The sequence below is a fragment of the Semicossyphus pulcher genome, unplaced genomic scaffold, assembly GCF_022749685.1.
Source record: "Semicossyphus pulcher isolate SPU_LCO1_2020_fin unplaced genomic scaffold, fSemPul1.0.p SCAF_11, whole genome shotgun sequence".
In the NCBI taxonomy this organism is placed as follows: Eukaryota; Metazoa; Chordata; class Actinopteri; order Labriformes; family Labridae; genus Semicossyphus; species Semicossyphus pulcher.
The window spans coordinates 2850001-2857500 of record NW_027211615.1 but is presented as its reverse complement, the minus strand read 5'-3'; the positions used below and the strand labels follow the sequence as shown (position 1 = coordinate 2857500).

The following is a 7500-nucleotide window of genomic DNA, read 5'->3' as shown; positions in this document are numbered from 1 at the left end:
TGAATTCATCCTAGAAAAAAAACACAGTAACATATGAAGAGATTAAAAAGTGCCCAAATGCATTTTTAAAAGGCCCGATTGAACACACAACTGTCGCTTACGGCCATACCACCCTGAACACGCCCGATCTCGTCCGATCTCGGAAGCTCAGCAGGGTCGGGCCTGGTTAGTACTTGGATGGGAGACCGCCTGGGAATACCAGGTGCTGTAAGCTTTTTCATTTTTCTGTGATGGACAGGAGAGGTGCTGATGCTGCAGGCCTTGAAAAAGTTGGATCAGACACTCATGTGCAAGAATGCATTGAATTCATCCTAGAAAAAAAACACAGTAACATATGAAGAGATTAAAAAGTGCCCAAATGCATTTTTAAAAGGCCCGATTGAACACACAACTGTCGCTTACGGCCATACCACCCTGAACACGCCCGATCTCGTCCGATCTCGGAAGCTAAGCAGGGTCGGGCCTGGTTAGTACTTGGATGGGAGACCGCCTGGGAATACCAGGTGCTGTAAGCTTTTTCATTTTTCTGTGATGGACAGGAGAGGTGCTGATGCTGCAGGCCTTGAAAAAGTTTGATCAGACACTCATGTGCAAGAATGCATTGAATTCATCATAGAAAAAAACCATGACAAAATTTTTGACGAAAACTATAAACAACGTTAAAATTACAGCCACATTCTTGCTGCACCATGCCACGTCTTTAAAAGGCCCGATTGAACACACAAGTGTCGCTTACGGCCATACCACCCTGAACACGCCCGATCTCGTCCGATCTCGGAAGCTAAGCAGGGTCGGGCCTGGTTAGTACTTGGATGGGAGACCGCCTGGGAATACCAGGTGCTGTAAGCTTTTTCATTTTTCTGTGATGGACAGGAGAGGTGCTGATGCTGCAGGCCTTGAAAAAGTTTGATCAGACACTCATGTGCAAGAATGCATTGAATTCATCCTAGAAAAAAAACACAGTAACATATGAAGAGATTAAAAAGTGCCAAAATGCATTTTTAAAAGGCCCGATTGAACACACAACTGTCGCTTTCGGCCATACCACCCTGAACACGCCCGATCTCGTCCGATCTCGGAAGCTAAGCAGGGTCGGGCCTGGTTAGTACTTGGATGGGAGACCGCCTGGGAATACCAGGTGCTGTAAGCTTTTTCATTTTTCTGTGATGGACAGGAGAGGTGCTGATGCTGCAGGCCTTGAAAAAGTTGGATCAGACACTCATGTGCAAGAATGCATTGAATTCATCCTAGAAAAAAAACACAGTAACATATGAAGAGATTAAAAAGTGCCAAAATGCATTTTTAAAAGGCCCGATTGAACACACAACTGTCGCTTTCGGCCATACCACCCTGAACACGCCCGATCTCGTCCGATCTCGGAAGCTAAGCAGGGTCGGGCCTGGTTAGTACTTGGATGGGAGACCGCCTGGGAATACCAGGTGCTGTAAGCTTTTTCATTTTTCTGTGATGGACAGGAGAGGTGCTGATGCTGCAGGCCTTGAAAAAGTTGGATCAGACACTCATGTGCAAGAATGCATTGAATTCATCCTAGAAAAAAAACACAGTAACATATGAAGAGATTAAAAAGTGCCCAAATGCATTTTTAAAAGGCCCGATTGAACACACAACTGTCGCTTACGGCCATACCACCCTGAACACGCCCGATCTCGTCCGATCTCGGAAGCTAAGCAGGGTCGGGCCTGGTTAGTACTTGGATGGGAGACCGCCTGGGAATACCAGGTGCTGTAAGCTTTTTCATTTTTCTGTGATGGACAGGAGAGGTGCTGATGCTGCAGGCCTTGAAAAAGTTTGAGCAGACACTCATGTGCAAGAATGCATTGAATTCATCCTAGGAAAAAAACACAGTAACATATGAAGAGATTAAAAAGTGCCCAAATGCATTTTTAAAAGGCCCGATTGAACACACAACTGTCGCTTACGGCCATACCACCCTGAACACGCCCGATCTCGTCCGATCTCGGAAGCTAAGCAGGGTCGGGCCTGGTTAGTACTTGGATGGGAGACCGCCTGGGAATACCAGGTGCTGTAAGCTTTTTCATTTTTCTGTGATGGACAGGAGAGGTGCTGATGCTGCAGGCCTTGAAAAAGTTTGATCAGACACTCATGTGCAAGAATGCATTGAATTCATCCTAGAAAAAAAACACAGTAACATATGAAGAGATTAAAAAGTGCCCAAATGCATTTTTAAAAGGCCCGATTGAACACACAACTGTCGTTTACGGCCATACCACCCTGAACACGCCCGATCTCGTCGGATCTCGGAAGCTAAGCAGGGTCGGGCCTGGTTAGTACTTGGATGGGAGACCGCCTGGGAATACCAGGTGCTGTAAGCTTTTTCATTTTTCTGTGATGGACAGGAGAGGTGCTGATGCTGCAGGCCTTGAAAAAGTTTGATCAGACACTCATGTGCAAGAATGCATTGAATTCATCCTAGAAAAAAACCACAGTAACATATGAAGAGATTAAAAAGTGCCCAAATTGTTTTTTTAAAAGGCCCGATTGAACACACAACTGTCGCTTACGGCCATACCACCCTGAACACGCCCGATCTCGTCCGATCTCGGAAGCTAAGCAGGGTCGGGCCTGGTTAGTACTTGGATGGAAGACCGCCTGGGAATACCAGGTGCTGTAAGCTTTTTCATTTTTCTGTGATGGACAGGAGAGGTGCTGATGCTGCAGGCCTTGAAAAAGTTTGATCAGACACTCATGTCCAAGAATGCATTGAATTCATCCTAGAAAAAAAACACAGTAACATATGAAGAGATTAAAAAGTGCCCAAATGCATTTTTAAAAGGCCCGATTGAACACACAACTGTCGCTTACGGCCATACCACCCTGAACACGCCCGATCTCGTCCGATCTCGGAAGCTAAGCAGGGTCGGGCCTGGTTAGTACTTGGATGGGAGACCGCCTGGGAATACCAGGTGCTGTAAGCTTTTTCATTTTTCTGTGATGGACAGGAGAGGTGCTGATGCTGCAGGCCTTGAAAAAGTTTGATCAGACACTCATGTGCAAGAATGCATTGAATTCATCATAGAAAAAAACCATGACAAAATCTTTGACGAAAACTATAAACAACGTTAAAAATACAGCCAAATTCAAGAATGTGGTGGGGCAGATGCCCCACCGCATTCTTGCTGCACCATGCCACGTCTTTAAAAGGCCCGATTGAACACACAACTGTCGCTTACGGCCATACCACCCTGAACACGCCCGATCTCGTCCGATTTCGGAAGCTAAGCAGGGTCGGGCCTGGTTAGTACTTGGATGGGAGACCGCCTGGGAATACCAGGTGCTGTAAGCTTTTTCATTTTTTTGTGATGGACAGGAGAGGTGCTGATGCTGCAGGCCTTGAAAAAGTTTGATCAGACACTCATGTGCAAGAATGCATTGAATTCATCCTAGAAAAAAAACACAGTAACATATGAAGAGATTAAAAAGTGCCCAAATGCATTTTTAAAAGGCCCGATTGAACACACAACTGTCGCTTACGGCCATACCACCCTGAACACGCCCAATCTCGTCCGATCTCGGAAGCTAAGCAGGGTCGGGCCTAGTTAGTACTTGGATGGGAGACCGCCTGGGAATACCAGGTGCTGTAAGCTTTTTCATTTTTCTGTGATGGACAGGAGAGGTGCTGATGCTGCAGGCCTTGAAAAAGTTGGATCAGACACTCATGTGCAAGAATGCATTGAATTCATCCTAGAAAAAAAACACAGTAACATATGAAGAGATTAAAAAGTGCCCAAATGCATTTTTAAAAGGCCCGATTGAACACACAACTGTCGCTTACGGCCATACCACCCTGAACACGCCCGATCTCGTCAGATCTCGGAAGCTAAGCAGGGTCGGGCCTGGTTAGTACTTGGATGGGAGACCGCCTGGGAATACCAGGTGCTGTAAGCTTTTTCATTTTTCTGTGATGGACAGGAGAGGTGCTGATGCTGCAGGCCTTGAAAAAGTTTGATCAGACACTCATGTGCAAGAATGCATTGAATTCATCCTAGAAAAAAAACACAGTAACATATGAAGAGATTAAAAAGTGCCCAAATGCATTTTTAAAAGGCCCGATTGAACACACAACTGTCGCTTACGGCCATACCACCCTGAACACGCCCGATCTCGTCCGATCTCGGAAGCTAAGCAGGGTCGGGCCTGGTTAGTACTTGGATGGGAGACCGCCTGGGAATACCAGGTGCTGTAAGCTTTTTCATTTTTCTGTGATGGACAGGAGAGGTGCTGATGCTGCAGGCCTTGAAAAAGTTTGATCAGACACTCATGTGCAAGAATGCATTGAATTCATCCTAGAAAAAAAACACAGTAACATATGAAGAGATTAAAAAGTGCCCAAATGCATTTTTAAAAGGCCCGATTGAACACACAACTGTCGCTTACGGCCATACCACCCTGAACACGCCCGATCTCGTCCGATCTCGGAAGCTAAGCAGGGTCGGGCCTGGTTAGTACTTGGATGGGAGACCGCCTGGGAATACCAGGTGCTTTAAGCTTTTTCATTTTTCTGTGATGGACAGGAGAGGTGCTGATGCTGCAGGCCTTGAAAAAGTTTGATCAGACACTCATGTGCAAGAATGCATTGAATTCATCCTAGAAAAAAAACACAGTAACATATGAAGAGATTAAAAAGTGCCCAAATGCATTTTTAAAAGGCCCGATTGAACACACAACTGTCGCTTACGGCCATACCACCCTGAACACGCCCGATCTCGTCCGATCTCGGAAGCTAAGCAGGGTCGGGCCTGGTTAGTACTTGGATGGGAGACCGCCTGGGAATACCAGGTGCTGTAAGCTTTTTCATTTTTCTGTGATGGACAGGAGAGGTGCTGATGCTGCAGGCCTTGAAAAAGTTTGATCAGACACTCATGTGCAAGAATGCATTGAATTCATCCTAGAAAAAAAACACAGTAACATATGAAGAGATTAAAAAGTGCCCAAATGCATTTTTAAAAGGCCCGATTGAACACACAACTGTCGCTTACGGCCATACCACCCTGAACACGCCCGATCTCGTCCGATCTCGGAAGCTAAGCAGGGTCGGGCCTGGTTAGTACTTGGATGGGAGACCGCCTGGGAATACCAGGTGCTGTAAGCTTTTTCATTTTTCTGTGATGGACAGGAGAGGTGCTGATGCTGCAGGCCTTGAAAAAGTTTGATCAGACACTCATGTGCAAGAATGCATTGAATTCATCATAGAAAAAAAACCATGACAAGATCTTTGACGAAAACTATAAACAAAGTTAAAAATACAGCCACATTCTTGCTGCACCATGCCACGTCTTTAAAAGGCCCGATTGAACACACAACTGTCGCTTACGGCCATACCACCCTGAACACGCCCGATCTCGTCCGATCTCGGAAGCTAAGCAGGGTCGGGCCTGGTTAGTACTTGGATGGGAGACCGCCTGGGAATACCAGGTGCTGTAAGCTTTTTCATTTTTCTGTGATGGACAGGAGAGGTGCTGATGCTGCAGGCCTTGAAAAAGTTTGAGCAGACACTCATGTGCAAGAATGCAATGAATTCATCCTAGAAAAAAAACACAGTAACATATGAAGAGATTAAAAAGTGCCCAAATTCATTTTTAAAAGGCCCGATTGAACACACAACTGTCGCTTACGGCCATACCACCCTGAACACGCCCGATCTCGTCCGATCTCGGAAGCTAAGCAGGGTCGGGCCTGGTTAGTACTTGGATGGGAGACCGCCTGGGAATACCAGGTGCTGTAAGCTTTTTCATTTTTCTGTGATGGACAGGAGAGGTGCTGATGCTGCAGGCCTTGAAAAAGTTTGATCAGACACTCATGTGCAAGAATGCATTGAATTCATCATAGAAAAAAACCATGACAAAATCTTTGACGAAAACTATAAACAACGTTAAAAATACAGCCACATTCTTGCTGCACCATGCCACGTCTTTAAAAGGCCCGATTGAACACACAACTGTCGCTTACGGCCATACCACCCTGAACACGCCCGATCTCGTCCGATCTCGGAAGCTAAGCAGGGTCGGGCCTGGTTAGTACTTGGATGGGAGACCGCCTGGGAATACCAGGTGCTGTAAGCTTTTTCATTTTTCTGTGATGGACAGGAGAGGTGCTGATGCTGCAGGCCTTGAAAAAGTTTGATCAGACACTCATGTGCAAGAATGCATTGAATTCATCCTAGAAAAAAAACACAGTAACATATGAAGAGATTAAAAAGTGCCAAAATGCATTTTTAAAAGGCCCGATTGAACACACAACTGTCGCTTACGGCCATACCACCCTGAACACGCCCGATCTCGTCCGATCTCGGAAGCTAAGCAGGGTCGGGCCTGGTTAGTACTTGGATGGGAGACCGCCTGGGAATACCAGGTGCTGTAAGCTTTTTCATTTTTCTGTGATGGACAGGAGAGGTGCTGATGCTGCAGGCCTTGAAAAAGTTTGATCAGACACTCATGTGCAAGAATGCATTGAATTCATCCTAGAAAAAAAACACAGTAACATATGAAGAGATTAAAAAGTGCCCAAATGCATTTTTAAAAGGCCCGATTGAACACACAACTGTTGCTTACGGCCATACCACCCTGAACACGCCCGATCTCGTCCGATCTCGGAAGCTAAGCAGGGTCGGGCCTGGTTAGTACTTGGATGGGAGACCGCCTGGGAATACCAGGTGTTGTAAGCTTTTTCATTTTTCTGTGATGGACAGGAGAGGTGCTGATGCTGCAGGCCTTGAAAAAGTTTGATCAGACACTCATGTGCAAGAATGCATTGAATTCATCCTAGAAAAAAAACACAGTAAAATATGAAGAGATTAAAAAGTGCCCAAATGCATTTTTAAAAGGCCCGATTGAACACACAACTGTCGCGTACGGCCATACCACCCTGAACACGCCCGATCTCGTCCGATCTCGGAAGCTAAGCAGGGTCGGGCCTGGTTAGTACTTGGATGGGAGACCGCCTGGGAATACCAGGTGCTGTAAGCTTTTTCATTTTTCTGTGATGGACAGGAGAGGTGCTGATGCTGCAGGCCTTGAAAAAGTTTGATCAGACACTCATGTGCAAGAATGCATTGAATTCATCATAGAAAAAAAACCATGACAAAATCTTTGACGAAAACTATAAACAAAGTTAAAAATACAGCCACATTCTTGCTGCACCATGCCACGTCTTTAAAAGGCCCGATTGAACACACAACTGTCGCTTACGGCCATACCACCCTGAACACGCCCGATCTCGTCCGATCTCGGAAGCTAAGCAGGGTCGGGCCTGGTTAGTACTTGGATGGGAGACCGCCTGGGAATACCAGGTGCTGTAAGCTTTTTCATTTTTCTGTGATGGACAGGAGAGGTGCTGATGCTGCAGGCATTGAAAAAGTTTGATCAGACACTCATGTGCAAGAATGCATTGAATTCATCCTAGAAAAAAAACACAGTAACATATGAAGAGATTAAAAAGTGCCAAAATGCATTTTTAAAAGGC

General features: G+C 45.9%; 24 non-coding genes across 24 annotated transcripts; all 24 read left to right on the top strand.

The window, feature by feature from the left end:
• Positions 1 to 95: 95 nt before the first annotated feature.
• Positions 96 to 214, top strand: LOC138587041 (5S ribosomal RNA). Its single transcript, XR_011307088.1, has one exon. It is a non-coding gene; the product is annotated as a 5S ribosomal RNA (ribosomal RNA).
• Positions 215 to 396: 182 nt separating this feature from the next.
• On the top strand, positions 397 to 515 carry LOC138585599 (5S ribosomal RNA). The gene has a single exon (XR_011305722.1). It is a non-coding gene; the product is annotated as a 5S ribosomal RNA (ribosomal RNA).
• A 215-nt stretch (positions 516 to 730) lies between these two features.
• On the top strand, positions 731 to 849 carry LOC138585598 (5S ribosomal RNA). Its single transcript, XR_011305721.1, has one exon. It is a non-coding gene; the product is annotated as a 5S ribosomal RNA (ribosomal RNA).
• Positions 850 to 1031: 182 nt separating this feature from the next.
• Positions 1032 to 1150, top strand: LOC138586721 (5S ribosomal RNA). The gene has a single exon (XR_011306784.1). It is a non-coding gene; the product is annotated as a 5S ribosomal RNA (ribosomal RNA).
• A 182-nt stretch (positions 1151 to 1332) lies between these two features.
• Positions 1333 to 1451, top strand: LOC138586719 (5S ribosomal RNA). Its single transcript, XR_011306782.1, has one exon. It is a non-coding gene; the product is annotated as a 5S ribosomal RNA (ribosomal RNA).
• Positions 1452 to 1633: 182 nt separating this feature from the next.
• On the top strand, positions 1634 to 1752 carry LOC138585597 (5S ribosomal RNA). The gene has a single exon (XR_011305720.1). It is a non-coding gene; the product is annotated as a 5S ribosomal RNA (ribosomal RNA).
• A 182-nt stretch (positions 1753 to 1934) lies between these two features.
• On the top strand, positions 1935 to 2053 carry LOC138585596 (5S ribosomal RNA). The gene has a single exon (XR_011305719.1). It is a non-coding gene; the product is annotated as a 5S ribosomal RNA (ribosomal RNA).
• A 182-nt stretch (positions 2054 to 2235) lies between these two features.
• Positions 2236 to 2354, top strand: LOC138586860 (5S ribosomal RNA). Its single transcript, XR_011306917.1, has one exon. It is a non-coding gene; the product is annotated as a 5S ribosomal RNA (ribosomal RNA).
• Positions 2355 to 2537: 183 nt separating this feature from the next.
• Positions 2538 to 2656, top strand: LOC138586659 (5S ribosomal RNA). The gene has a single exon (XR_011306724.1). It is a non-coding gene; the product is annotated as a 5S ribosomal RNA (ribosomal RNA).
• Positions 2657 to 2838: 182 nt separating this feature from the next.
• LOC138585595 (5S ribosomal RNA) lies at positions 2839 to 2957 on the top strand. The gene has a single exon (XR_011305718.1). It is a non-coding gene; the product is annotated as a 5S ribosomal RNA (ribosomal RNA).
• A 249-nt stretch (positions 2958 to 3206) lies between these two features.
• Positions 3207 to 3325, top strand: LOC138586812 (5S ribosomal RNA). The gene has a single exon (XR_011306872.1). It is a non-coding gene; the product is annotated as a 5S ribosomal RNA (ribosomal RNA).
• A 182-nt stretch (positions 3326 to 3507) lies between these two features.
• On the top strand, positions 3508 to 3626 carry LOC138587271 (5S ribosomal RNA). The gene has a single exon (XR_011307306.1). It is a non-coding gene; the product is annotated as a 5S ribosomal RNA (ribosomal RNA).
• Positions 3627 to 3808: 182 nt separating this feature from the next.
• On the top strand, positions 3809 to 3927 carry LOC138586335 (5S ribosomal RNA). The gene has a single exon (XR_011306419.1). It is a non-coding gene; the product is annotated as a 5S ribosomal RNA (ribosomal RNA).
• Positions 3928 to 4109: 182 nt separating this feature from the next.
• LOC138585594 (5S ribosomal RNA) lies at positions 4110 to 4228 on the top strand. Its single transcript, XR_011305717.1, has one exon. It is a non-coding gene; the product is annotated as a 5S ribosomal RNA (ribosomal RNA).
• Positions 4229 to 4410: 182 nt separating this feature from the next.
• On the top strand, positions 4411 to 4529 carry LOC138587108 (5S ribosomal RNA). The gene has a single exon (XR_011307152.1). It is a non-coding gene; the product is annotated as a 5S ribosomal RNA (ribosomal RNA).
• A 182-nt stretch (positions 4530 to 4711) lies between these two features.
• On the top strand, positions 4712 to 4830 carry LOC138585592 (5S ribosomal RNA). Its single transcript, XR_011305715.1, has one exon. It is a non-coding gene; the product is annotated as a 5S ribosomal RNA (ribosomal RNA).
• Positions 4831 to 5012: 182 nt separating this feature from the next.
• On the top strand, positions 5013 to 5131 carry LOC138585591 (5S ribosomal RNA). Its single transcript, XR_011305714.1, has one exon. It is a non-coding gene; the product is annotated as a 5S ribosomal RNA (ribosomal RNA).
• A 216-nt stretch (positions 5132 to 5347) lies between these two features.
• Positions 5348 to 5466, top strand: LOC138585590 (5S ribosomal RNA). The gene has a single exon (XR_011305713.1). It is a non-coding gene; the product is annotated as a 5S ribosomal RNA (ribosomal RNA).
• A 182-nt stretch (positions 5467 to 5648) lies between these two features.
• LOC138585589 (5S ribosomal RNA) lies at positions 5649 to 5767 on the top strand. The gene has a single exon (XR_011305712.1). It is a non-coding gene; the product is annotated as a 5S ribosomal RNA (ribosomal RNA).
• A 215-nt stretch (positions 5768 to 5982) lies between these two features.
• On the top strand, positions 5983 to 6101 carry LOC138585588 (5S ribosomal RNA). Its single transcript, XR_011305711.1, has one exon. It is a non-coding gene; the product is annotated as a 5S ribosomal RNA (ribosomal RNA).
• Positions 6102 to 6283: 182 nt separating this feature from the next.
• Positions 6284 to 6402, top strand: LOC138585586 (5S ribosomal RNA). Its single transcript, XR_011305710.1, has one exon. It is a non-coding gene; the product is annotated as a 5S ribosomal RNA (ribosomal RNA).
• A 182-nt stretch (positions 6403 to 6584) lies between these two features.
• Positions 6585 to 6703, top strand: LOC138586504 (5S ribosomal RNA). The gene has a single exon (XR_011306577.1). It is a non-coding gene; the product is annotated as a 5S ribosomal RNA (ribosomal RNA).
• A 182-nt stretch (positions 6704 to 6885) lies between these two features.
• On the top strand, positions 6886 to 7004 carry LOC138586827 (5S ribosomal RNA). Its single transcript, XR_011306886.1, has one exon. It is a non-coding gene; the product is annotated as a 5S ribosomal RNA (ribosomal RNA).
• Positions 7005 to 7220: 216 nt separating this feature from the next.
• On the top strand, positions 7221 to 7339 carry LOC138585585 (5S ribosomal RNA). Its single transcript, XR_011305709.1, has one exon. It is a non-coding gene; the product is annotated as a 5S ribosomal RNA (ribosomal RNA).
• Positions 7340 to 7500: the final 161 nt, after the last annotated feature.